The 26,770-nt window shown below is 38.2% G+C and overlaps 1 long non-coding RNA gene across 1 annotated transcript; it reads right to left on the reverse strand.

Annotated features, from left to right (window-relative positions):
* Positions 1-1,329: 1,329 nt before the first annotated feature.
* On the reverse strand, positions 1,330-26,263 carry LOC121108587. Its single transcript, XR_005843216.2, has 3 exons — positions 26,197-26,263; positions 3,205-3,306; positions 1,330-1,583 (listed from the first exon to the last, which is right to left on the reverse strand). It is a non-coding gene; the product is annotated as an uncharacterized LOC121108587 (long non-coding RNA).
* Between the last annotated feature and the right edge of the window lie 507 nt (positions 26,264-26,770).

Genomic DNA, 26,770 nt, shown 5'->3' on the forward strand with positions numbered 1-26,770 from the left:
GTAGAAAATTAGGGTTTATGCAGATAACACAGAAGTATAGGATAGCAAAAGGCTTGTTAATTGAGGTCACATACTTAAATATTATGACTGTCTAGGGGGAGAGCAAACTATATTTTTTTGGTGAGGAGCTGCCAGTGGCTATCAGTGGTAGCTCCGCACCTTTTGGGATTACCAGGGAATCATTGTAATGCATATGAAGTTATAAATAGAGAGATGCAATCAAATTCTACACTTTGAATTTTCAGTCATTCATGTGTATTTCTACTGGAGAAATGCCAAGGGAAGGAGTTTCATACTGCAAGATTACTAATCAACCACTGCTCATTAGTTCATTATGTAAATGCATAATTTGACAAGCAATATTGGGAGTGGCTTGCTTCTGCAGATGAAATGATCTATTAAAAGTATTCCCAATTGCACTAAAAGTGTAGTTTGAATTTTTTAAGCTGTATCTTGGTAGTTGGGGGAGAAAAGATTATCAGACTTCTTTACTTGTGCCTGCAATACTGCTTCAGATGAGGATGAACAGAGAGGTTTAGGCAGTCACACAACTGAGCACTGTAGCAGAGAAAACAAGCACTCACTTTCCCGCTGTGAAATGAGAGCCCTTCTGCAAATAGTTTCCTGGTGGCCAGCTGCTGCAAAGGAGAAGAGTGAGAAAAGCAAAATGGTGATCCTCCTAAAAAATCTCTAGTCTCCTATCATCTCAAAAAAAGAAGACAAAAATGTTTCCATTGGATGGGGAACTACTGGTCTCTGAGTGAAAGGGTTCTGGAAGAAAATAGAATGGAATGCAATTGACTCTTGATTTTCATATGACAAATAACTCTTGAACTCTTTTAATGTTTGCTTAACACATTTCAGATATGACTACAGATATTGCAGGATTTTGTTGTGCTCACCTTGTGAACATGACAGCATCATATCTTAGACAAAGTTTTGGAGCAGGTTATCCACAATGGCTGTGCCTACCTCTATTCAGACAAAAAGCTATGTGGGCTAAAATTTCTAAATTAATTCTTTACTGCCCCAGGGTAACGAATAGTTTATTGACCATATAGTGGTGAGTTTTAATCTACTACCAGAATAAAAGGCAGTGGGCCATATCTATCCTGTGCCATTACAAAAGAAAAAAATAGCAGCAAACATTTAGGTTGTATGAGGAAAGCATATTAGGCATCCAAGAGCCATCAGACTGCTGTTTCCTGGCAGAAATATCTGAGTGCTATGTCGGCTGTGAGTAAGAAGCTGCAGCGGCATGTCTAAGAGGAAAATACAACCAATAATCCTGTACAGACAGCTGTTGATTGTTGATAGTGTTTTTTTTTTAAATTATTTTATTTTACTTTATTTTATTTTATTTTATTTTATTTTATTTTATTTTATTTTATTTTATTTTATTTTATTTTATTTTATTTTAAATGTGGTAGTACCAGAGCTCTAGTTGGGTTTCCCAGCACTCTCCTTTTCACTCCATCTTGCTTATTCTCTGTTTACAGAATGTGCAGAGAAAAGTCTCTGGTAGAAGCTTTGATATCACCAAACTTTAAATACCTCTGTTTCATGATTGTGGACATTGCAGCCTACAAAAACAGGTTGAAAAAAATGAAAAGAAGTAGCCAAAATAATTGCATACTATTTCTTTTGCTGAAAATGTCAAATATGACAACACTGTTTTCTATTTCATAGAATCATAGAATCACCAAGGTTGGAAAAGACCTACAGGATCACTCAGCCCAACCATCCACCCATCACCAATAGTTCTCGCTAAACCATGTCCCTCAACACAACATCCAAACGTTCTTTGAACACCACCAGGCTTGGTGACTCCACCACCTCTCTGGGCAGCCCATTCCAGTGCCTGACCACTCTTTCAGAGAAGTAGTATTTCCTAACGTCCAGCCTGAATTTTCCCTGGTGCAGCTTGAAGCCATTCCCTCTAGTCCTATCACTAGTCACACGAGAGAAGAGGCTGACCCCCAGCTCACTCCAACCTCCCTTCAGGTAGTTATAGAGAGCAATATGGTCTCCCCTGAGCCTCCTCTTCTCCGAACTGAACAGTCCTAGCTCCTTCAGCCACTCCTCATAAGGCCTGTGCTCCACACCCCTCACCAGCTTTGTTGCCCTCCTCTGGACACACTCCAGGGCCTCGATGTCTTTCTTACAGTGAGGGGTCCAAAACTGGACACAGTACTTTGTACAGACACAGTACTTTGTACACAAACAGTACTTTGTACACACACAGACAAGTGTGGCCTCACCAGTGCTGAGTACAGGCGGATAATTACTTCCCTGTTCCTGCTGGCCACAGTATTTCTGATACAAGCCAGGATGCCACTGGCCTTCTTGGCCACCTGGGCACACTGCTGGCTCATGTTCAGTCTAGCGTCAATCAACACCCCTATGTCCATTTCCTCTACACAGTCTTCCAGCCACTCTGCCCCAAGCCTCTAGCATTGCCTGGGGTTGTTGTGGCCAAAGTTCAGGACACAGTATCTGTCTTGTTGAACCTCATCCCATTCAGCCCAGCTATCCAGCCTGTCCAGGTCCCTCTGTAGGGCCTCGCTACCCCCAGGCAGATCAACACTTCCAGCCAGCTTGGTGTCATCTGTAAACTTACTGAGAGTGTACACAATGTCCTCATCCAGGTTATCAATAAAGATTGAAGAGGACAGGCTCCAGCACCGACCCCTGCTATAATTTCTGCTATTCAGTTCTCATATTCCCTATTTACTGTTGAAGAAAATCTTGTACCTCGAACAAAAGGGAAGCAGAAAACAGGAAATGGAGACTCATAACATTAATCCTTGCTTGAGACAGCAAAGTCAAATAATCTCTGCTAACAGCTTTTACTCCCCCTGCCACCATTGATAAGAAGTGAATAAATAAATTCTGGCAGCAGCAGTTAAATCCAACTCCATCAAAAGGTCAAAAAGGTATCAGAGAGGTAAAGGTGAGTGTCTGGTGTCAGCATATCTAATTCATTACAGGCATATGATTATGGACAAAAAATTTAGCATGAGAGTATCCAACAGCATTCGTTATCCAAAGTATGCAACTTTGCATACACCTAGTGTATGAAAATATTCCATCATGGCACGCATCTATGTTGTCTGATAAGTGTTTCAGGAAGGAAGACTGAAGAGGAACATCCTCAAGGAGTGAAACTCAATGGTGAGACAAGCTAGGAAGTAAGACACTTACTTTTGTCTGTTACAGACCTTCGTTCTTATTGCTTAGCAAATGTCACTTGAAGATTCCTTGCAAATCCAGTGAAAACAATGGCAACGAGAATGATGCTGCTCCCTGGAAACAACATCGCAGAATGAAGTCATCAATAGCTAATAGGACTGCTTTCTACAGCTGTGCACCGGGAGGCAGTGATGAACAGAAAGACAAATTCCTGCTCTGGGCATTAGCACAGATTGAATGCAGTTACTGCATTACTCTTTCATACAGTTATAGCTCCAGACAGCTTGTAATAACAGTATATAATGTATATATTTTACATATATATTCATATATATACATATATATCTTACACATTAAAATATATGAAATATATACTGTATTCACCAAGAACACTGAAAGGTTGTACAAAGTAGGTCAACATTTAAAAAAATTAGGGCAAACTGATCTAGTGGGTTGCAACCTTGCACATGTCATAGAGTTGGAACTAGATGATCTTGAAGGTCCCTTCCAACTCAAGCCATTCTGTTCTGTGATCAAACTACTCAAGACTGTGTAGCTTTTGTGACGCCACAATTATGGAATATACAATGTTAGCTAATTTTCTGCTCAAAGTGGAACCAATTTCAGTATTGCTCAGTTCAGGTTGCTCTACTTGACAAATCCATTTTGGAGTATCCCCAGGGATATTCCATAGCTGCTTTGAGAAATCTGTTCCAGTATTGAGCTCCACATGACTTTTATTTTTCTTATTTTTCTTACATCTGCCTAGAATTTCACTTGTTACAAATTGTGTCAGCGGCCTCTTATCTTTCACAGTGTATCTCCTAGAAGAGTCTGGTTGAAGCAAAGTTGTTAGTTGGTTCATCTCTCCTCAGCTTTCCTTCCCTGATTGAGTCAAAGGAACGTAAGGGATAATTACGTTGCATCTGGTCTGCACCAGAAGTTTGTAAGAGAGAAGTAAATTCTGTGCTTTGCTGATTCTTTGTCTTTTTCTCACTGTAACCTGTACAGTGATGCTGCTGACAATTGAAATCTGTTGGATTGAACCTTTATTAGTGTGTCAGCTTCCTCGTGCTAGATGAAACATGAGAGCCCTGTATCTCTAGACAAATGTCATTCTTTCTAAGTCTTATGTATGGGTAGGAGTCTTTCTCTGCAACTGTCATTCTGTATACCTATTTTCATTACATAGTGATAGGAGAACTGTGTTCTTTTGAATAAATGAAACAAGAAGAAGGTATGCAGTCACTATACGGAATCTGATATGGCCATGAAATTACTAACAACTTTTTTTTCTTCTGAAAGTAAGATCATTTGTTGGAGTACTGAGAAATTCCCTTCCTTTACATATCTTGAAGTACTTTTTATTCATTCATTTTCCTCCAATTATTTTTCTTTTTTTAATCTTTTTTTAAAAAAATTTTCTGAAGCATCTCTGAAAAGGTTTTCAAATATACTCATTTTTTAATTGCAAATCTTCAGAACCATTATGTAATGATTATTTAACAAGTGCTACCACATTTGCCATGGAAAAAGGACAAATTTGACTGTCTTCTATGGACAAAGAGAGTTAGATACAGACAATATATAGATACAAAACCTGAGATTGCATTTTTTGCACTGCTTCAATGTCTTAGAAATTTTATCTTGTGTTAAAAAAAAATAAAGAAGATAAAAATAATGTTTCTCCATCCCTAATCACAAATAAAAGAATTAAAGTGCCACCTCAATTTGATAAGAATCTACTTCATCATGTTTATAGACCACTTCTTTAAGGAAATATATTTCAGATTCTTGCCTCTGAAATAAATAGTGATGGGAACAGGGAACTTCAATGGCCCTCATTCAGTCTAATGATTACTAAGAAATCTGTTATCCTTGTACAGACAAACACAAGAAAGAGCTTAAGCAGCTACAGATCAGGTATTACCCCACAAGTATTCTCCAGCCTGGATAAAACTTGGTACTTGTTTACTCCTATAGAAAGCTCACACTCACTTTTTAAGACTGAGTTGTCAGTCCCTGTATCAGGTATGCTTTCCTTACAACAGTGCTGAGGCTGAGCAGTGAGTTGCTTTCCTTAAAAGCAGATTTGCTGCTCATGTAGAGGGGAGGCAATGCAGACACTCATGCTGTGCATTTTCTATTGACAGTGCATTTCATAGGCTATCAATTCAGTCACTTTTATGAGTCTTATATGAGCAAAAGAGAAGGAAAGGCAGAAATAGGGAAAAAACATAGGGCATTATAGCATGGATGTCAAGTGACCATGGGATAGCTAATATTGCACTAAGGTGTTGCTTTACAGTACAGGAAAAATTCTAATATCTGATATACAGTACAAAACTGGTCAGCATTGTACTACAGCTTTGTAGTAACTTGGAAAACAGTGTAGTATGAATAGCACACTGACAACTTCCTTGCTTTCTGTCTCTATCCAAATCTTCTCATTTGTTCCTCTCTTAAAGGCCAAGTAAATAGAAATCTTCTGAAAAGGTCCACCTGAAAAGGTAAGAATCATCCAATTTTCCTAAGGAGCAATTCAGCTCCCCCAAAGTCTTGCAAAATTTCCAGTGGTTGTTAAGAATACCTTTGTAGTGCTGCAACTCCTACCACTGTGAAACACAAAACTGACACAATTGCAAGACACAGACTGAGCTGTTTCAATAGCTACTGCCCGCCATATGGACAGACAAAAGCCCAGGACACAAGCCTCTTGCAGAAAACATCAATTCTTTTGATTGAATGCCTTTTGAAATTGCCCTCATTATGGTGCAAGGTAACATGCAATGGAGTTGCCTCTCAATGTGACCCTGTTAGAGATTGCCACTTGTGAGAAAATCCATTCAAAAGTGGAGGCTGGATTAAACTGTATAATGGGTCAAATGGCACTAGTTAGAGAAATGAAGAGAGGTGCTTCAGTCCAATGATTCTCTGGGAAGTTAAGCAACAATAACAAATTCCATGAATACAAATGCACAAAGATCAGAGAAATGAAATACTGTCAGAATCTGATGGGAAAGATTTCCAAGCACTTCCAGACTGCATTGAGAAGAACCTCTTCAGTCCTTGGAAGAACGTCAAAGAAAATAAATATACTGTGTGTGGTCTAGTAACACCTAGATGGAGACCTTTACAGATTTTCTTTCATCTAGAGTGTCCCTAGATTATCCCATTACTGTCAAGGCTGTCCTGTGGCCCAGAAACACACTTTTGAGTCCTCTGTCAACACTGAAGCAGAGGGGTTCAGAAGAATCACCCCTTTCTCTCTTCTGTTAAAGCCCAGTGCAAAACTCACTTCATGTTATTGACAAGATGAAGATAGATGAAGACAACACAAAGCTCTGGAGTTATTGACTCTAATCACCCACGAATGGACAGCCACTTCAGTGTGCATCCTCACTCTGCAGAGATCACTGAGTTCATCAGCTTTCTCTTAAATACAAAGCAGTTGTCCTTGTTGACCTATGACAAGGACAAGGCACAGTGCAAAAGCTATTCACAGTAGGCAGGTAAAAATGTAGGGGAGACACACTGGTTCGAAATTGGTTTCTTTTCTGGAGCTTTTTGTGATGACTTTCTGTTCATCATTTCTCATTTCAGAAAATGAGGACCAATCAGTCGGCTGTGTGCTTTTCCTTTTCGCTGAACAGTACTTGGAAGTCAACACTCACTGCAGGTTACAGAATGAAACAAAAAATGGAATTGTGTGCTGCAGGTTATTTACAGGTTGCTGCTGAGCAAATTTAATCACAGACCTCTGTAAGTCTATCATCATTTCCCTTGATAAGAACATAACAGACTTAAATTTTGTAGAGGAGGGGAAAAATAGACATAATCCATGTGTAACAGTAACAGTCAAATCTGCTGTGATGGGAAGAGGCCCTGTATTAGGGCCAATACATTAGACCAACTTTTCCATTGCAGCTGGGACACTTAATGGCCATTAAAATTCCCCTGGCAATTCCCTGAGAACATAGATGAACCCTTCAAAGAAGCTTTCATTTTTAGCCCTGTTGAGAAGTCAGCATACATAATAATCATCTTGCTTAGTTGCTTCCTTATGAATTCTTTGCATGTAACAAATGTTTGAAGCATAGTGACACACATCTTGGAGTTCAGAGCAAGTGTCAGGTAATTTGTACGTGCTGTGGATTATAAGGAGATTTCCAATTATGACAATCAATTATCTGGGATGTTCTATATATCATTCTCCTTTTAGACCTTAATTTACCTTCAGGTTTGGATAAAAAACATCAGTTATTCCACCTATCATCATTTATTTCTAATGAAAAGAAATGAATTATTAATTGCCAGAAAAGCTGGAAAACAAATGTAGAGCAGAGAAATAGTCATTTACCTGTTGCCGGTTGCAGTTTCCGGTGATCAGGATCCATAAGCATACGCATATCATTGTCAGTTCAATGGTGTAACAAAGCACAGCAGTGACCGCAAATTTATTCTTTCTTTATTGCTTGTATCACCCAGTTGTTTCATACATTCATCTTCTGGTTAAAATTTAGCAGTGGTTTTGGCAGTAAACATCTTAATTATAGTTATATTTTGTACTCTGCCAACACAGAATCTCATCTTTCCAAACACCTCTACCGATCTATTTCTGTGAAGATGCTTGTCTTCCTAGGAGTTCATATGCAAAGCTATGCATCACAGTATTTTAGGGCCACTATAGTTATATATATTTTGTTTGTTTCTTTTTCCCACTTCTTTTTGTGCAGCTTTTCCACGAGTCAGTGCTTTTCCTGGCCTCTCTTTCCTATTTCATCTGTCTATTTTCTCCTTTGCTTTTTCATATCATCTTCCCACATGTGGAACTGATTCTAATATAAGCCAACAAAAGTTTTTTTATAACCTTCATCCTCAGGCTGGCACTGGTGATTTCTACTGACGCTTCACATTCTGATTCCTTCAGTGTTGCTATTTGTATATGCAGAGAAGTAATACTACAGCCTGTGATGGAAAAAAGTTTTCAACATTCAGTAAGGCTTTAATAAAGAACCTTATCTCTATAAGGATAACTATGCAGGGTCAGGTAATAAACAACAGCAGATGTCCTCCAGGATTTTTTTTCTTGAACTATTTGTGTTACTCATCAGGGACAGGTCCTGAACTGTTGTAGTGGAGATCAAAGTAATTGCTCCCAGAAATTTTGTATTCGTATTCTTCTCGCTCATGAATACTGAAAATGACTATCATAACTCACTCCTTTCAAGACAATTTGGTCTTTGGTCAAAATGGAAGTTTCAATGTGTTTTTGTTAAGATTAGTGTAGTTGCCAAAAGTATTTATGTTTCTTGTTTCTCTGTTATTAAAATAAGCCCATCTATCTGTCAGCCTGTCAGCTCATGTGTAAAGTCAAACAAAATCTAATCTTGGAAACTCCACATATGGCTTCCTAAGTGTGGGGATTATTATGCCTAATTGTAAGAAGGAGCTTTTAATGTCCAGTATGACTCACTGTATACAGTCTTCAAGAGGATGATAAGTGAAAACCTATACAAACCATGAGACTGTAAGAGTATTTGTGAACAAAAATGTCTTATTCCTGTAAAGTACATTAGACTGGAGATTTACATCAGTTTAGTCATGCTATAGGTTTCATTTTGAACCTGATGTTTATTTTATCTGTGGTAGCTCTCCTTTCTGTGCACCAGAAGCATTGTTACATATGGGTGCAACTCATTCTCTGAAATAATCCAGTAGTTTTATTTCTACACAGCACTTGAGCAGGACTTAAATAGTGTCATCTGTTCACCTAAATGTATGAAATAAATAGCCATGAATTAATAAAGCTTTTGTGTTTTTTGTTATGGCAGGTTTTGGTTTCTTTTCTATCTAATCTTCTGTCTACTACAAATATTTGCTTGTAACACTGTGAGACTGAATCCATCAGGAAGGATATAAAGAGATCTACAAAGCACTGAATCAGTTTGATGTACATCTGTGAGTAGTAACACGGATCTAGCACACTGGCAATTATAGCACTTAGCACATTGCACCAGTATTATCCACATGAACCAACGCAGCAGGCTTGGCACGGCAAGATCTGGTAAGATTTACAACATATAACACTAATACCTGGAGGAATGAGGTCATCAACTCAAGTTAAACAAGAAAGACACTTCCCTGAGGCACACATCTAATGCCATTCACATATGTGTCTCTCTTATGTGTAAGTACAGTAGAGCTGTACTTACAGTAATCTGCAGTAGAGCATCAGAAGAAGGAAGGTAAGAAGATATCTGGTGATCCGTTGGAGTTGGCAGTAGTGCCTCTTTCAAAGAATGGTATTAGGTTGAGGGAAGCTATCAGAAGCGCTGCTCAGTTGCTGTTGAGGTTCATGTACGCTTGTAGCTTTTGGCAGATTTGCAAATTTTGGGTGCACTCCAAGTTTGTCATGTGGTTACTTATGAACCGGAGCTTGAGTTGAGAACACTGAACATCAGCAGCAAATCCTCTGCCATAGAATATCTGTTTGACTACTTGTGTGAGTGGAAGTTGGTGTGTGACACAATTTGAGTAATTATTGTCATGCTACAGTGTGTGTAAGGACCCCTTCTTTGTTGTATACCTTCTATAATAGTATGAAAGCAAACTGGGGATGTTATTTGCACCAAACTGTGAAGAGGTCTTTCCTGAGTAATACCAGGCTACCAAATTTTGATCCAGAACAGAAGAAAAAAGTGAGCATTTCTTAATAACATCCTCACCATAACTTATCTCACAAAATCTTAAAAAAAAAATAAAAATCATAAAAACAAATAAAAGATGTCCTTCCCCACTTTACTTTTCAAACAATTCTGTGTTACTAAAAAGCAATGACTGCCATTTTATTTCAGGAGCTTCCTTTGGAAATGAAATTCTTTGCTGAAGTTTCTGGATTCCACTCTGCATGTGACAAGCAGTTTCCTCTTCCTACGTTATGATGGTTTAGGAAGCTTCATTGTGGGAGGAAACAGTAACATGTGAAACATAACAGCTCCAGTGCTGTATTGAAACATTAGCTTAGGCTGCTTTTTCTCAAACCCTCTGAAGTTATCTGTTCAACTATTTCATGGATTTTTTCTGTCTCTGGAAGTATATGCAAATTAATTGAACGAATTGCCACATGAAATTACTAACAGAAAAAGCGAATTACCAAGGATTGTGCTCTGTCTAGGCTGTCTAGGAGCCCTCTGGAAGGTCACTGCTGTCATTCTGCCACAGGGGAGCAGAAATGAAGCAAGTGCAAAGCATCCCTCCAGCAGACACAAGGCTATCCAGCTTTTATTTCCTCATTGAAAAGCTCTAATCTACTTGTCAGTGGATTTTCAAGGACTCACAAAAGTCTTATGCATACCACTTGATATAAGCAAAGATCTAACCTGCTTACTTCTTTAAAACAAAATGTAAATGGATGGAACACAAATGAGTTTGTTACAAGAGTCAGTGGTAAGAAAAGCACTCTGCCATGTACACACTACATAGTTGTTGCAGTCCCATCCTTATCTCACAAATGTAGGCACTTGTAGGTTTGCCTTATTCTTGTGAGCTCTGTAGGTACATAACAGAACATGCTTTGATAAATCACTGCACGCTTCATTTTCTTTCCCTAAAGTCGTATCTACTGCCCATAGACATGTTGAAGATAGAACTGCATTTTTAGCTTTTCTGATGGGGAAAGAGGGAGAAGGGTCATGCCATCATCCTGAAAGAAGGCTCTAACATATATTTCTCAGCCCCACTCCCTGGCTGTGGCTACAGTGCGAAGGAACAGGGAGGCAAGAAGATGGGGATGCACACTGGACATACTGGTTAGTGGAAGTGCTTTGTTACTATGAGCATTTCTTGTTTTCTGTGTAACAGAGAAAAATACCGTTTGATGGTTTCTTCCTTCTAAGACATCAGTCACTTCTTTCATAACCATAGCAACAATGATTGCTTACTTCAAATAAATATGTCCTTGCTAGTCATTTCCTCTCTTATCTGATTCTGAATTTCCTTCTGCAATAAATTAGAGCCATGGGCAAGCTCTGTATAAGTGCAATAATGAGGATTCTCCAGCTGAACCCCCTGTAGTCTCATTAACAATTAGGGTAGCCAAGCTTGTCCCAGCTTCTAAATTATTCTCAAGTATACTTTTGCTCTTGAGTTTCTAAAAGATATTAAGATAATAGAATCATAGAATCGCTAAGGTTGGAAAAGACCTACAGGATCATTCAGTCCAACCATTTGCCCTTCACCAATGGTTCTCGCTAAACCATGTCCCTCAACACAACATCCAAATGCTCTTTGAACACCACCAGGCTCGGTGACTCCACCACCTCTCTGGGCAGCCCATTCCAGTGCCTGACCACCCTTTCAGAGAAGTAGTATTTCCTACCATCCAGCTTGAATCTTCTCTGGTGCAGCTTGAAGCCATTCCCTCTAGTCCTATCACTAGTCACACGAGAGAACTCCCAGCTCACTCCAACCTCCCTTCAGGTAGTTATAGAGAGCAATATGGTCTCCCCTGAGCCTCCTCTTCTCCGAACTGAACACTCCCAGCTCCTTCAGTCACTCCTCATAAGGTCTGTGCTCCACACCCCTCACCAGCTTTGTTGCCCTCCTCTGGACACACTCCAGGGCCTCAATGTCTTACAGTGAGGGGCCCAAAACTGGACACAGTACTCGAGGTGCAGCCTCACCAGTGCTGAGTACAGGCGGATAATTACTTCCCTGTTCCTGCTGGCCACACTATTTCTGATACAAGCCAGGATGCCACTGGCCTTCTTGGCCACCTGGGCACACTGCTGGCTCCTGTTCAGTCTAGCATCAATCAACACCCCCAGGTTCAATTCCTCTACACAGTCTTCCAGCCACTCTGCCCCAAGCTTGTAGCGTTGCCTGGGGTTATTGTGGCCAAAGTTCAGGACCCAGCATTTGGTCCTGTTGAATTTCACCCCATTGGCTCAGCCCAGCTATCTAGCCTATCCAGATCCCTCTGTAGGGCCTCGCTGCCCTCAGGCAGATCAACACTTCCAGCCAGCCTGGTGTCATCTGCAAACTTACTGAGAGTGCATTCAATGCCCTCATCCAGGTCATCAGTAGAGATATGAAACAGGACAGGCCCCAGCACCAACCCCTGGGGAACACCACTCGTGACCGGTTGCCAGCTGGATTTAACTCCATTCACCACCACTCTCTGGGCCCGGACCTCCAGCCAGTTCCTTACCCAGCCAAGAGTGTATCTGTCCAAGCCACGGACTGCCAGCTTCTGCCGGAGAATACTGTGGGAGACAGTGTCAAAGGCTTTGCTGAAGTCTAGGTAGACTACATCAACAGCCTTTCCCTCATCCACCAGACGGGTCACTAAATCATAGAAGGAGATCAGGTTGGTCAAGCAGGACCTGCCCTTCGTGAACCCATGCTGGCTAGGCCTGATCCCTGGTTGTCCTGCACGTGCTGCGTAATCTCCCTCAAGACAATCTGCTCCATAATTTTCCCCAGCACCGAGGTCAGGCTAACAGGCCTGTAGTTCCCCGAATCCTCCCTGCAGCCCTTCTTGTAGATGGGAGTCACATTGGCAAGCCTCCAGTCTTCTGGGACCTCACCTGTCAACAAGGAGTGCTGATAGATGATGGAAAGCAGCTCGGCTATCACCTCCGCCAGTTCCTTCAGCACTCTCGGGTGAATCTCATCCAGTCCCATGGACTTGTGGCAGTCTAGTTGGAGTAGCAGGTCTCTGACTGTTTCCTCCTGAATTGTGGGGGGTTTAGTCTGCTCCCCAGCCAAGACTGCCAGGTCAGAGAGCGGAGAAACCTGAGGATAACTGGTCTCACTTTTAAAGACAGATGTAAAGAAGGCATTCAGAACGTCTGCCTTTTCATTATCCTCAGTGGTAACATTCCCAGCCTCATCCAGCAGAGAATGGAGATTCTCCCTGGTCCTCCTCTTACTGTTGATATACTTGTAAAGGAGTTTCTTGTTCCCTTTTACCTCAGCTGACAGGTTGAGTTCAAGCTGGGCTTTTGCCTTTCTGATTTTCTCCCCGCACATCTTAACAACTTCTTTGTATTCTTTCTGGGTTGTCCGTCTCTTCTTCCACAGGAGGTAGATTCTCTTTTTCTCCTGGAGCCTCAAGAATAGTTCCCTATTCATCCACACAGGTCTTCTTCCACTCTGGCTCATTTTGCGGCTCAGGTGGACAGCCTGCTCCTGCACCTTTAAGACTTCCTTCTTGAAGAGCAACCAGCCATCTTGTACCCCTCTACTCTCTAAGACTGAGCCCCAAGGGACTCTCCCTACTAGTCTCCTGAACAATTCAAAGTCTGCCCTCTGGAAGTCCAAGGTAGCAGTTTTGCTGTTCCCCCTCCTGACTCCACCAAGAATCAAGAGCTCTACCATGGCATGGTCACTCTGTCCAAGAAGCCCCCAGCCTCTACATCTCCCACCAGACCTTCTCTGTTTGTGAACATCAGGTCTAATGGGGCAGCTCCTCTCGTAGGTTTTCTTATCATCTGCATCAAGAAGTTGTCCTCCATACATTCCAGAAACCTCCTAGACTGCTTCTTCTGTAATAAATTGTATTCCCAGCATATGTCAGGGAAGTTGAAGTCCCCCATGAGGACAAGGAATGGTGATCGCACAGCTTCCGCCAGCTGCTCATAGAACAACTCATCTGCCTCTTCATCCTGGTTTGGTGGTCTATAACAGATGCCCACCAGGATGTCTGCTTTGTCGGTTCTTCCTCTGATCTTAACCCATAAGGATTCAACCTTATTATCCCCAGTCATAGGTTCAGTAACCTCAAAGCACTCTTTAACACAGAGAGCCACGTCACTGCCCCTCCTGCCTTGCCTATCCTTCCTGAAAGGTTTGTAGCCATCCATTGCAGCACTCCAGTCATGGGAGTGGTCCCATCACGTTTCCATAATGGCAACTAGGTCATAGCTTGCCTGCTGCACAATGGCTTCTAGCTCTTCTTGTTTGTTTCCCATGCTGCATGCATTGGTATAGACACACTTTAGCTGGGCCTCTTGCCTCACCCCCAATCCCATTATTGCTCCCCCAGGCTCATCTCTAGCAGGCCTGGTTTTATCCCCTTCCCCCCTCATGTCTAGTTTAAGGACCTCTCTACAAGTCCTGACAGCTCCTGGGCAAGGATCCGTTTCCCGCTTTAAGACAGGTGATACCCATCTGCAGACCTCAGGCCAGGTACTGAGTAGACCGCCCCATGATCAAAGAACCCGAGATTCTTGTGTTTGCACCAGCCTCTCAGCCATGTGTTTATGTGATGGGTTTTCCTGGTCACTGCATTATCTTTCCCTGCCACCGTAGGAATACCTCCAAATACTACTTGTATGCCTGCATTGTCAACTAACCTCCCCAGCCCCCTAAAATCATTTTTTTATAGCCCTCATGCTTCTGTCATAGCAGAAGCACTGGAGAGGTCTTAACCTAACTGTTACTACTGGAAAAGCATTTGGGACTTCAGTGGACCATGAGGTGTGGTTTTTCTTTGGCATTTATGACTTTCCAAGCATTAGATCTTCTAGCATTGCTAAGACTTTGAGAATTCCACACTGAGGAATCCTAATAGCTTTCTCAAACAAAATTTAGATGATCTTTAAGGTTCTTTTCAACCCAAGACATTCCATGCTTCCGTGAAAATCATAAGGCTGTTTTGTGATAATCTGCTTCTTCAGACTGAATATTAGGCTGGGTACTACATGAAAAGAGGGTCATTCTGAGCATTCCTGTAGCATAAAATGTACACAAATCTATTGATTCAGAAGGAAATCTATATGCTACAACTTGACTGAAGCACTGCTGATGTAACTTATGTCAGCTGTTAATAGCTTCTCTATTCCTTATAAGATTTAACATAAGCAGAAAGATTTCAGAGGATCCTGAGAAAATTTTGTAAGACCCTAAGTCTGCAGGTGCATTTGCATACAGCTAACTAATGTATAACAGCATGGTCTGCTCTGTTTATTAAAAAAGAAAAGAAGAAATTGATAATGGAAATATAGTTTCTAACTTAGGGTGGGAAGTTATTGAAACCACTTTGTCTTTCTTCATTATTTCAGTGATTACGCAAGATAAAAAGATATGGGAACTTTATTTTTTCCTATTTAAACACTTTTCTCCACTGTAAAATTTTTAGAACTCAGCTTAGTAAATTATATATAATTGGAGAATTGCTATTCTTTTGAGATTTAAAAAAAGAAATGAACATCTCAAAACAAGTAAAAAAAATCATACAAGGAGAAAATTGTTTTGAAGAAAAAAGAAATTATGCTTGAAAATTTAGTCAGATTTTTGGAGTTTTCTAAAACAGAACTTTAAAAATTTGGTTTTCATATTAGTCTATTTTGTTACTAAGTTTCTTAAGCCACTATATCTTATAGCCCCTGTCTCTATTAGAAATAAAACCTAGATATAGTTTTTAAATATGAAATACTTGAAACGACTGTACACATTCTTTAACAAAATAACTTTTAAAATAATATTGTCCGTGAACAATATACTACATACAATATGAAAATGACTGTCATCTGAAAGGGAAAATCTTCATGTGATTTTAAATGATCTTATAAGAAGAAACACCAACAGGTTTTCACAATGTTTCAAAAAGATAAACACAACGAGACTATACTTAATGCTTCTGTTAAAAAATTGATTTCAAAATGGATCTCTAATGTGACATTTACAGTGACACTTCCCTGCCAACAAGTGATTGTGATTTTCTTCCTAAAATGTTACTTATCTAAAAACCACTGTTCTGTGTGACCAGAAGGATATATGGAAATATAACTGCAAATGCATTTTTTCTTTTTTTTAATTTTTTTTCTCTTTTGCCCTCTTTTCTCTCTTCTCCTGTCCTTTTCCCCAATTTCTCTTTCATCTCTCTTTCTTTCACTTCTCTTTTCTCTCTTTCTGAGGGGGAGATAACTCTAGCTACAAGCAATGGGATACTTAGTGGAGTTATTTTAGATTTATACCGGGACATATAGAGACAGAATCTAGAATCACTAGTAGAAGAAAGAAAAGAGAAAGAAAAGAGGTTTATTTATATACTGCATGTAGTCTTTTCTGAAGGCTGACTGCCATAAATTATATCTACTTGTAGATGTCAAAGTAATTGTTGGAAAAGGAATGGTTCAAACGCAGCTTAAAAAAACAAATGGCTTTGACCATAACAGTGATTAGGTGATAAATTGTCATGTTTTTGGTGCAGTGTGTAACTAGCAAAGAGGCAAATCTCATTTTCTAATGTCCTATCTCAGTGATATACTTATTTCATCATCAATTATATATCAGGTATTTTGGATGGGTCATTACTCCCTCACCTGATGATAGAAGAAAATATATGTGGGTTTTTTGTTTTGTTTTTAATTTTATTTCCTTCACATATTTTAAAATTTTTCTTTTGCTGTAGAAAGATGAAAACTTGGGAGAAGATTCAATCAGTTCTCATAAATACTTTTTTTCAGCCTTACTTCTGATGAGTGTCAGTTGCTGATTTCACACAAATCACAAGTGAAGAATTATGTCAGCTATCACCTGAAAACAATTATGCACCAGAAAAAATAAAAGTCAGTTGATTTCTGGGATATGAGAATTATTCTATATTTTAAAGAATATATGCATATACACTCATAGAATCATAGAACTGCTTTGTGGAAAAGACCTTCAAGATCATTAAGTCCAACCTCAACCTAACCATACTACCCTAACTCTAACAACCCACCACTAAATCATGAGTACCTGATGAGAATCCTGAGTTCCACATCCAGACAAAGAGAAAAAAGGGTTATTTTTTTTTACTTGCCAGAAGTGCCTATTTATAAGAAAATATTACTTAGTGTAATATCATGTTGATCTGATTAGATAAATGGAACAGGACCATTGTTATTCTAGTAGGTCCAATGGTTATTATTGTAGGGTGAAAAGATATTTACTTATCTTGAATTAAATTCAGGGTATGATTTATAAAATCAGAACTCATCTTATTTCTGGCATTGTTAGTCACTGGCAGATTTTATGTTGGCCAATACCAGGATCCTCTTTGAAATCTTACATTTTTTTATTCCATTGATTATTCCTCAACACTTCACTCTTGAGTGCTATGCACTGAAGTCTCATTAAGAATCACTTCACAATCATGTCAGTCTATTCAGGTATAGCATTTAAGATACTGAATAGTAGGTTAGTTCATAATCAAACTCAAAATATATCTCATTAAATTAAGAAATATGCCAGTTCCACATTGATGGAATTGGATTTTGGAATATTATCATATGTACTCTAAGGTAAAGTTAATCAGTATTGTATCCTGTTGACTTTGATCATCTCTAAATCCAACAGTGCATCTTAACATATTTATGTCTTTCTTTTTTATACTAGCAGATAAAACAGAACATCCCCTGTGTTTTGGTCCCAGGAACAAGTGCATGTCAAGGCTTCCATAAGTATAGTTACATTCTCTTATTTCCTTAGAGAGCAGCTTGGTCATACCTGCACTAATATTTGAAGCTGTCCCTACCAAATGCTGTCCCACAGCCAAGCCTAAATTGTATTTGGGCTATAGGGAGAATATCTGATGTAGTAATTTATATGAGGTATATTTTTTCTCTTCCATATTAATATTTGTTTTATATTTCTTTGGTCTTCTCCTATTTTTAATGTATATTAATTGCATTGTGGGAAATTAAATTTGGTGAAAACAGTATAGCTGGCTAAAAAGGAAAAAAAAAAAACCGAACCAGATACTTTCAAATATGTTTACATCACCTGGAGATGTGCACAACAATCATCTAATTAACTATTAATTTCAAAGGAGAGAGGAAAACTCTGAAGAAGTATTTCAATTACATTAATCTAATCTGACAACTCATTTTAGTACTACAGTTTTTCAAACAAGTCAGCGAAGATTATAATAAAAGACATTAACTATATCACATATTGACTCTTCAGTGAAGAAAAATTCCGAACTGACTAAAAGGAGATTTGGCTAAGAACTACCATATTTGATCTATAGAGAGCAGCAAATTTCAGCTTGTAAAACTAACTTCAGCTTGTTTGAAAACCCGCTTACATGTATTTTGACTGGTTTGTAAGTATGTATGCATATACAGCAAAGAATCTTGAAAACAGCATCCAAACAGATACAGGTTAAAAGTAGGGACATTTTTCACGAAGTAGCAGGCTACATTCTCATTTTCTTTAAATAATGTGTATCCCACTTTCTTTACTTACTACTGCTTTGCCTTGACACCTAAGCATCTTCAGCTCAGACCTTCCTTTGTAAAGGAAGTTCAAGAGTGAGAAGTTAAATGAAAACTCATTTTTTCCCCTTTCTCAGAGGTGGGACCTTTTCACAAATTTTGCAAGGTCAAAAGTAAATATTCCTATCAGAGGTAATTCTTTAAATTATTTTCTTATAAACAAATAATGAGGTCTGTTGTTGTCGTTGTTGTTCAGGAGTTAAATACATGCACACACACAAATCTGAACCTGGGTATCTCCACATAGAAAGAAACAAAGCTGACACACACTAAGGGTGCTCATCAGGAGTAGACAGTGTATACTTTGAATTGAACGATCAGTTCTTTTTGGTATATAAATGGTATTTGGCTAAAGGAGCAAAGTATCAGGTACCTTTCAGAAGGAAACGAAACAGACCAACAAACTCCACTGGTGTTAATGTGAAGCTTGTGAGCATGTGTAGAAACTCAGAGAGCAGTGATAGGCCAGATGTTCTGAGATTCACTAGTACAAGGAATCTGCAAGTGCTTTAAAGATGTTATGAAGGTATTATACTGCTAAGTGATGAATATGTAGTTATTGTCCATATATTTAGAACTGGTGCTGCATTTCTGTTGAGTTGTTGGTGTTAACGTTTCAGCGTCTGTTTCAGTACATGTTAAATTCAATGCCTAATCTGAGATTGAAAATTCATTAATAATGGGATCTTTATCTTTGTAACAATATAATTCATAGATCTACTATACTAGTACTTTATCTATCAGATAAATCGGTTGATATTTTCCTGACCTTCTTGAGCAAGTGTTACTAGAACAAGTGATCACCTCTTGGAGTATGGTGTAGATTTTGTTACATTTCTAGAGTCATAAGTTCAATGGAAAAAAAACATACACCTTAAGAAAATAATAATATATTTTCAAGAGGGGACTTTAAAGTTGCTGATCATCTTCACTAAAGCATTCAGAATATTTTCCCCTAAATTTACCTTCTGTAAAAGCCTAAAAATGTGGAGAAGTATGAGTTTCATGCAATGAGCTGAATGTCCATGAATAACATGCTGCGATTGCTAATTTTTTTCATTGCTACAAGGAAAAAATATCACCATCTAATCAATTAAAAATTATTATACTACCACAGAGAAATGTGTTATACCAAACAACTGATCTCAATTACTAATGATGGATATTATCTCTAGGAAAAAATGCTTTAAAGATGAAGAACAAATGGCTATTTTATGGATGAAATAAAACATTTTTTTATGATTAATAACAAACATTCTGGAAGGGATGTAAGAGGAATGATAACAATATTTCATTGGTCTGTGGCATGAAGCATTCTGATACTAGCATGGTTAGAGTCACTTGACAGACTACTGTAAGAATTAATATTTCCTCATGCACCACCAGCTGTTTATAGGGTCAACAGTGTGAGCCATGATTTCTGTGCTGTTATTCTTCGGTGTGCTGAATCTTGAATGCAATGCATCTAGAAATAGAATTTCAGCACAAAAAAACCTTGATTGACTAGAGCCAGAATGTCATTTTCATAAGTACTCTGCTCTTGTGAATGCACAAAGAACGCATATTTTTACTTGCAAATTGCTTCAGCAGTGTACCCAAGTTTTATATATATGAGCATACCCTGTCATGTTTTTGCTGCTCATTCTGCTGTTATATTCTTAACAAAGAAAAAGATTGCAAATTGCCAACCCTCTAGCTGATCTGAGAGAAATCAACTCCAAGTACAACGTAGAATACAAGTTAGAGGAACCACACCTAAAATTTGTAATAGAAAGCTTCAAGTACAGTTCTGAGAAAGAATATTTTCAATAAATGTTATGAACCAAATGAACTATGCAGTGCACAGTTGCCTCTCAGGATTATTTCTTGGGTTACAGTGAGCTTGGAAAATCGCTATTTCTTGACCTAAAAGGAGGTTAAAACACTTTCACTGGAAATCGATTCACTTTAAGTATTTAGCACTGTTCATATTTTGTAGCAGTATATATCACAGGGCTGGTTTCAATTGGTACTTTATGTAGCAGTTGTGGGATGCCCACCAACACAGAAAGAAATCTGAATGAGTGTTTAACAAGATGGGCCGTTTTGTTATTTTTCTCCTAAAATATAAAATAGGAGCTGAAAAATGCAGTTGCGCTCTGTGTCTTCTTTGGAATATATGAATGCTCCAAATATGGAAAGAAAATTATTGTTACTAATATTCTCTGCTTTTAACCTTGATCTTTACGGAAATACAACATTCAAATCAAATCAAAGTAATCAAATACATTTCTGTGCTGCAAAACACAGGATACACCTATATTCCTCATGCTGTAGTTTTAATATAACTACTTCTGAATGAGGACAATTCTGAGCTGAAATGATATTTCACAAATCCATAAAACTCTAGAACACCTCCATCATCTAAGGTAGGGACACTAAATATATAGTGTTTTCAAAGAATGTTTGCTTTATCTTAACTTCTACTGATGACTGTTTGTGTAATAGCATTCTTAATGGAATTATTCAAAGGTGTGCTGAGAAAATTAACTGTCATGGCTGGAAACAGAATTGGAGCATATCAATCCTCTGCAGTGCTGTACTTTGTTTAAAGAAGGTGTAACATAAGCTCAGTTATATCCTTTGACTTGCAAAAAGCATGACTAGACAAAACCCAAAACTATTGACTCTGATCAGGACGGGTGGCTGGATTTCACAGAATCATAGAATGTTTGAGACTGGAAGGTAGCTCTGGAGTCATCCAGTGCAGCTCCACTGCTCATACAGGGCATACGATTTATAGGATATCTGCAAAGTCTCTGGGCAATCAAGCACTGTTCTAGCACTTGGTCGCCCACATAGTAAAGAAGTGTTTCCTGATAATCAAATGGGAAGGGAATTTAGAGACCGCTTCTCACCTGAAGAGATTCTCCCATCAAATGGTGGAAGCAGCCTGTTCTGATACCCTGGGTAGTCAGAGGTCTTATTTCAGATTGGATTTAGTCTGACCTGCTGGATGAAGTATTGATACCAGGTATAGGGTTTAAGGCTGTGCAAGGTTCAGTTACAAACTTTGATGCCTTTGACTTTGAGAGACTGGGTGTATTTGGTGAACTGACTGAAGAAGTTTGTGTTTAATATCCACCAGATTAAGTTTTTCAATGCACATCAAGAAAATGAGCTAATGAACAGTCACTAATTATGTGTTTAAAGGGGTTCACTTTAGAACTAAGCTTTTCATTTGGTAAAAGAACTAATGTAGATACAAACCCTGTACATCAAACTAAATTTGAAAATCTGGCACTTATACCCTTATGGGCTTGTGCTGTCTGTCTTCCTCTCTAGTGTGGAGTAAACACTGAACGCTCCCTATCAGCCTAATCAGCTCTGTATAATCTGAGGTACAATATTTGAAAGGACAAGGTGTTTACTAAACTTTGGATGTGATGAACAATAAGGTTTTACTGGAAAATTATTCACTGGCTATAACTGAATTCCAGCTGTGAATTTATTGAGGTGTTTTTATTATTATTATTTATTGTCAACAGAAAAGGAAGAAACTGTAAAGTATTTCATAGGAATCTATTTTATTACAGCATTTGTGTGTTCTTCTGGTCGGACTTGTAGTTTTTTTGTCACTCTTCCTCAGCCACTGAGCACTAAATGACAGGAGATTTTTGTTACTTTAGCATCACTTAAATGATTTTCTGAACACTTAGAAATGAAGTGATAATCATTTATCCCTCTTATGTACTCCTGAAATAGCCAAGACATATTCAAAATATGAAAAAGAAAGTGCCATCTACACACTAGAGGGAGAGAGGTAGGACACCCACACAGACAAGGGTCCTTTCAAAGCAATCCTGCTTTTATATTTGTGAGAAGAAAGGTAGATGCAGCTGTTCAACTACCTCTTGGTAGAAAAGCCATTGGCTGCAGCTGTGTATCTTTGGCTGAATCTTGCAGTAGAACAGGTTTGCAAAAAGATATTCCGCACTATTCATTTTTGACACATATTTTTTTCTCTTTCCCGTGTGTTCCTTCAAAAAGCTGTTTGTATGAGTCACAAAATGGGTGGGATTCTGAGTAGGGACATTGCAGTTATTTTATCTGTCCTTCTACAAGTACAAAATCTCATCTGACAATTTATGAAACAGAACCAAAGATGCAAGAAAGCCCCAAGTCTGTTCTAAATCTATTCATTACCATAAGGATGGGAGGAAAAAAAAAAAAAGAATAAAAGAACAGTGGGAAGGCATGGAAAATGGACTACAGTGGCATAGAAATTACAGCCATACACACCACTTGATTATTCTAAATCAAACATATCACTCCAGTGAGAAAGCAAGTTTTGGAAAACTAAAAGATGTAGTCAATGTAGTGACTGTCTTTCTCTGCTCTGCGCTTGTGAGACACAACTGGATTAATCTGTGCAGTCCTGGGGTCCCCAGCAGAAGAGAGATGTGGAGCTGTTGCAGTGGGTCCAGAGGAGGTTTTGAGGGTTTTGAGGGCTGGGGCACCTCTCCTAGGAAGAAAGGCTGAAGGAGCCGGGCATATTCAGCCTGAAGAAGAGAAGTTTTAGGGGAAACATGGAATTGTAGAATCACAGAATCATAGAATGGTTTCAGTTGGAAGGAACCTTTAAGATCATCTAGTTCCAATCCCCCTCCTACAGGCAGGAACACCTCCCACTAGACCAGGTTGTTTAAAGCCCCACCCAGCCTGGCCTTGAACGCCTTCAGGGTGGAGGCATCCATATCCTCTCTGGGCAACCTATTCCAGTGCCTCACCACCCTGAGAGTAAAGAATTTCTTCCTAATTTCTAGTCTAAATCTACCCCTTCCAGTTTAAAGCCATTTCCCCTTGTCCTGTCACTATCATGATCTTATAAAGTCCCTCCTCAGCTTTCCTGCAGGCTCCCTTCAGGTACTGGTAGGCCACTATAAGGTCCTCTGGAGCCTTCTCTTCTCCATGCTGAAAAACCCCAGCTTTCTCTGTCTTTCCCAAAGGGCAGAGGTGCTCCAGCTCTCTGATCATCTTCTCTAATCACATGTAATGTTTTTGGGTCACCAGCACCCGGTTTGGAAAGCGTATGGTAGTTTTTCCCCACTCCTAAAGAGCTGTAGTGAAACTTTTCTCTATATCCCTGTTTAACAGGTACAGGTCTGTTAAATTTCTGAGTTACCTGAAAATTTGATCATTTTATTATGAAATTTAAGTGTTTTTCCCCAAATTCTGGCAAACACATAAACTACAGCCAAGGTCCAACACAGGAGATTCATGATGGGGAGCTGCCCAGAAAGCCGTTCTTTAACCAAAAATAAAATATCACTCGGACTTTATGCTTTTTCACCTACTAACTTCAGTGGGATGCATGTATTGAAGAACTATCCGGTACTGGATTCCAAATGAAAATTCATGAATCATACTATTTATAATCTTTTTAACAAGAATATTCTGTGACAATGATTGCTGAAATTATTTGATGCTATTCCATATCATTTATAACATTTGTTCCATGACTAGTGACAAACGCTCCAGGTCAGCCACCTTACTCTGGATGATTTAAGGTGCAATCTTCTTTTTAAATGATCCAGCTAATGCTGTACCTTAACATCCGACTTTGAAGGGTTTCATTCTCCTTTAATTTGTTCCATATCGTTTGTGACTAGGATAAAAAGTGATAACTGTTCAAAACCTTTGGGAGGCATTATATGATGTAGACTTAGTACTGGCTTCAGCAGTTTAAGTTACTTAAAACCACAAGCAAAGAAATAGTATTACCTTTAATAGCAGTTAGATTAAATATGACTGTATAATTAGGATATATATTTGATATAATTTGTTCTGGCTTCACAGCTCTTCAGCTCTGTCAATTTATTGCTGATTTAGACTAACAAAAGTGATTAAAGGAAACAAATTTTTAATGCATCACTAAATATTGATGTCGTTGATTTCAATGGGAAACTTAAGGAAAAATTCTTTCTGAGGTTGATGTGTTGCTAGACTCTAGTCTTTAATGCTACTTTACTAAGTTTTTTTTGTTGTAAACTTGTTAAAGCAAATAAGTAGAAAGAACAGTAAATGTGTGAGGAATAAATATAAATATCCTTTCATTTAACCCAAATCATATGAAAAAGTCAAGAGTTAGTAGGGAGCATCTGATATATTTTTTGTGTTCTAAGTGCTGTGATATGTTATCTCCTTTTATCCTTTTAAACAATACTTAAATTTTTAAATTTTCATTTCACAAACAGGCATCCTGAAAAAAAGATGTATTAAATGCTTTTCCTTCAAACAGTGTTCCCTAAGGTATCCCACACAGTGCCTTAGCTATACTGTAATTAATTTATCTATTTAGTACAGAGAACTACTGCAGTATCTCACTCAGCTTCTTGCAGCTTTTGGCAAACGCTGGCAGTCTAAGGGCAATCACTGTAGTAATAATTAGCAAAACAATTAAAATGTGTATAAAGAATTTAGGAGCTTTCCTTTATGTTTAATAATATCAAGCATTTATACAGCTGTTTCTTGTTACTTTTGATTACATGTCTTCTGAATATTTCATTCTGAAATGAAAAAGAAACTATACTTATGTTCGGTCCTCAACTCCCCTCTCCACTCCAAATAAAGTCTAAGATTAATAAATAATCAGATCCATACAAGAATTCATTAGAATGGATTTAATTGGAAAATTTTCATATTGTCTGGTAAGGTGAAGAAAAACATTTTTTGTTTGGCCCTTCTTATTGTTTTACTATTCTGACCTTTTTGGCTGGCAGTGTCTTTTGATTAAAGTCAAGGGATTGTTGGTACATTTATGTTGGAACAAATTATGTGGTGATACAAGTGGTTCTAAAATATTTTATTTTGAAACTGATTATGTTGGAAGGGAAAAAAAAAAAACAGAAAACCATGAGTCAGACAATAACCTCAAAGTAAAGCATTCTAGAAAGTTAAAAATTCTTACATGTTTGATGAACTTTTTGCTATAGCTAAACGCATGTGACTCCATTGATACAGTAGCACAGATGGATTATAGCAATATTAGTGAGAAGAAAATCGGGCCTAAATTATTTTATTCTTAGACGAGCAAAACAGCATCTAAACTCATGGGATGTGAATGCACACACAAACATGCGAACACATACTCACACGCACACATACAAATGTTTCCTGAACTAATTTTAGGTTTCATTCTTGAACACAAGCTGAAAAAAACAATGATGATTTATCTTTAATGTGAGAAAATCTTTATGGATTGATCTATCATTTTATAATAAACATAAAAGATACATGTAAGTTTCTTTCTGAAAATACTGGCAATTCATTTTTCTGTTTTTTTCCGAAAGATCCAGGGAACTACTGAATAGCTCAACTATGTGAGGCATTCATATCCTGTTATGCACTTCTAAATGGATTTAATATTCCTTTGTCTAATTTAAAAAGTATGAAGATTCAGAATTAATGCTGCTGTATGAGAATGGAGGTTTACTATAAAAACAGAAACATAAAAACAAGACTTCTTGTTCCCCAGAGCATTACGTGAGAAAGATCAGAAAGATATGAAATAACATGAAAAAAGTTATATATTCAGCTCCATACAACTCAATAAAAACACAGAACCAACAGAGCAAAGTACTGAGACAGAAGGTACTGAATTCAACTCTTAGATCAGTAAGTATCAGGATAGAAAAAGTGTTCAAGGTTATTTCCAGTATATTGAAAGCTCAACCGAAAAAAAGCCCCTACTCACCAAACAAACAAACAAACAAGCAGGTATAGAATTTGCAGACAGAAGTTATTTCAAGGGTCAGTGGATCAGCAAGCTCAAAAACTTCACATTTGATTTAAGTAGTTTCACTAATCATTTATTGATTCTATGTTATGATTAACCTTTTTTTTTTTTTTTTTTTTTTTCTTCTGAGGATGTATAAGAGTTCAGTCTGGATTTCTTCTTAGTGTACAAAAACTGAATAATAAAAATCGAGCCTTGCATGAAGGCTTGTATAGCTAAACTTAGGCCTGTATTGGATGAGCTTCTTTAAGAAGAAAGTTTATACCCTGCTTATACATTAAGTTTCCAGGAAAAAAACTTTAAAATGGCTTTTGGAAAACTTGAAAGTTACTTTTTTCTATCTTATTTGTTACACATGTTGCTCCATTCTAACATACAATGGACATGAGAATTATGAATTTAATGTTGTAGTTAAACAAGTACATGTAAATGAGAGATGGAGTACTGGTGAGGTGAGAAAGGTGAGAGGGTGGGAAATTTAGGGATCTATGAAAATCTCTTGTGAATTTGCCTACAGGACCAGCTAAATATC

This window comes from Gallus gallus, chromosome Z, assembly GCF_016699485.2.
Source record: "Gallus gallus isolate bGalGal1 chromosome Z, bGalGal1.mat.broiler.GRCg7b, whole genome shotgun sequence".
Classification (NCBI taxonomy): Eukaryota; Metazoa; Chordata; class Aves; order Galliformes; family Phasianidae; genus Gallus; species Gallus gallus.